Source organism: Nannospalax galili, unplaced genomic scaffold (assembly GCF_000622305.1).
Source record: "Nannospalax galili isolate Female #2095 unplaced genomic scaffold, S.galili_v1.0 scaffold610, whole genome shotgun sequence".
Taxonomy (NCBI): Eukaryota; Metazoa; Chordata; class Mammalia; order Rodentia; family Spalacidae; genus Nannospalax; species Nannospalax galili.
Genome location: NW_008329141.1, coordinates 565,859 through 568,534, shown reverse-complemented (window position 1 = coordinate 568,534; position 2,676 = coordinate 565,859). Strand labels below are relative to the sequence as shown.

The window sequence follows — 2,676 nt, the reverse complement described above, 5'->3', positions numbered from 1 at the left end:
GCCTTCCTTTGTTGAGTTTAGGTCTGCTTCTTTTTGTAAACTTTATGTGCCTTTGTGGTTTACTTGTTGGGCATAAAAAGCTGGTTGGTCTAGGCTTCAGGTTCTCTCTTTTGATTTTATATTGGAGTGGCCTAATTCCTTTTGTCTTCAGGAATTCCCACAGAGGCCCAAGTGAGAAGAGGCTCATATAGTAGCAGGCTTTCTCCCTAAGGTAGAGTCCCTCCAGGAAAGATGCTGCCCTCAAGAATTTGGGGGCTGGGCTGGCCTGGGAGAAGGGCCCAGGATAGATGCTGGTCTCAGGAAGCTGGTGGCTATGCCACCCAGGGAAGTAAAGGGAGGTGAGGGCAGGACCTGGCCTAGAGTGTTTCTGGGGGCCGCAGGGAGGAAATGGGTTGGTCTGGATGCAAAGGATCAGGAAGCAGTGGTGGCTCTAGGCCGAAAGGTTAGCCCCGGTGTTTCGGGGCTAGGAGGAGAGACTCTGCACGGGAGTTGGGAGGGTGAAAGAGGCTGGGGGAGTCAAGGCACGCTGGACTTACCCAAGGGAAGGTGCTGGTACCAGGACACTGGAGGCCGTGTAGCCCAGGAAGCAAAGGGGTATGAGGGTGGGACCTGGTCCAGAGGGCTCCCAGGGAAGGTGCTGGGACCAGGACACTGGACCCTGTGCAGCTCAGGGAAGTAAAGGGAGGTGAGTGGTGTTGAAGTCTTTTATACTGTGGGCGTGTGCCATGAACGTAATAAGTGGCTGTTACTACATGCTTTCTACCCTGGCTCTGTGGCTGTTGAAGCACAAGCAAAGCTAAGTTCTGGGTTGGCTGTGTGCTATGGTTCATTTTAGAGGACAGACAGAAGGACACACCCCAGGGCTGATGGAAACATAGTGGTGCAGATTTTACAGCAGCTACTGATTTATTTTATTCAAATATTGTGTTATTTTCCTTTTGAACCCCTCCTGTCCAGTTAATTTTTATGCAAATTACATTTTCTTAAGTAATCAAACATGAGTTCTAAGTGCTATTTTCTAGATTTCCTAATGAAGACTGACTATTAGAGAGTACTGAACTCCTTGTAACTTTCAAATGAACTTTTCTGTCGTAACATCATAAAAATAGCACCAGAACCCATTATCTTGGTAAACTGGAGAAGATTTGATGTGTGTTTCCTTGAAACAATTGTCAAGAGACTGGACCAAGGGTTTTATTAAGTCTAGAATAGAAAATTTTAAAACAGCAGTGCATAGACTTTGTTGATGGACTCAGTTACAAAAACTTACAGCAAGTCACAATGGGCACTAAAGTTGCTTTATATCCCCCGAGGCCTTAGGTTCCATATGCTTAAAAATTCAAATATGCTAAATTGCATTGGAAGTGAACATTTTCACAGCTGCCATTTTCCCCAGTGTTCTGTAAAATCTGGCGTTCACAGTCTTTGACTGCCTTGGCAATGGATTGCATTTCAGAAAGGAACAACAGCAAATTAATGGACATTCAGACCAACCAAAGAAAACAAAGTCTTCACATTGAATGATCTTAAAAGGGATTTGCTGTGCTAGTCCAAGACAAAATCTGGGAGGCAGTGCATTTCCCAAATAGTTAAGTTTGGTTTTAGTTTTCCCTGTGTTTTCTTTACACACATAGGAATATCAAAATTCTAGAGCAATGTCAGCCTCCACAGCGAACACTTTCCCCAAATCAGTAATTTGCTGTGGTGCAGTGTGTCGGGCAGCCTTCCCTTACTATGATACTGAAGATAATCAACTGACAAAGAGAAAAGGGTTGTTTAGGCTCAGGTTTTAGAAGTTCTAGTCAATGATGAGGTGGACTCTTTGCTTCTAGGCTTCTGGATGGCAAAGGTGAGAAACATGTGGCCCAGAAAAGCTCATGACAGGAAGTAAGAAAGAGACAAGGGTCTCATTCCCCCAGTGACCCAAAACCTCTCACCGGTACCCACCTCTTCCCAATAGCACCCAGCTAAGGACCAAGCCTCTCCCATGTGGGACTTTGGGAGACATTCTGCACCCATTGATACGACATAGCTTCAGGAGATCACCTGCTTGCAGAGCTAACAGTCTATCCGTTGTGTCTTTAAGCCACATAAGCAGAAGGAAGTAATCAAATACTCTCCTCTGGAGATCTATTGCAACTGATGGATACATATATGATCGGATTTGACGTTTGGCTCCTCCATACTTTGGAATTTCTTCAATATTTTAGCAGACCTCACAGAGAAAAGTTTCAAAGACTTTTTTCAATGTTGTGATGGTCCATTATTTACAGTAAAAGGTGTGAGTATTAATAATAGAAAACTCTGGGAGCCTTGATAGATTCCTGTGAATGTTTGTTCAGTGTCCAAACCTGTAAGTTACCTAGAATTTTGCTTTTCAGAATGGAGGCAGAAAACTTCTTGGAGTATTTTATAAAAATGATGTGGATAATTTTTCACACAAATGTATAAGCTGAGAGCCCAACATAATATATTTCAGCACATTGGGAGAGTTTTTTACAGAGGAATCAGTTCCTACCATCTACAACATTTGAGAAAACATGAGAGATCCTTCACCATTTGTTTTACTTTTCCTCACCACTGCTGTCAGTCTTCTGAAGGAAAGGGGGGAGAAAATTGCTGAGCACTCGTTGTCAGGGGAACAGAACAATGAGTTTTATCAGTAAGGCAGTATAT

The 2,676-nt window shown here is 43.6% G+C and overlaps 1 protein-coding gene across 1 annotated transcript in view; it reads left to right on the top strand.

Moving 5' to 3' along the window:
* Aox1 (aldehyde oxidase 1) overlaps nt 1–2,676 on the top strand; it is a 77,719-nt gene that overhangs the window by 37,667 nt on the left and 37,376 nt on the right. The window lies entirely within an intron of this gene.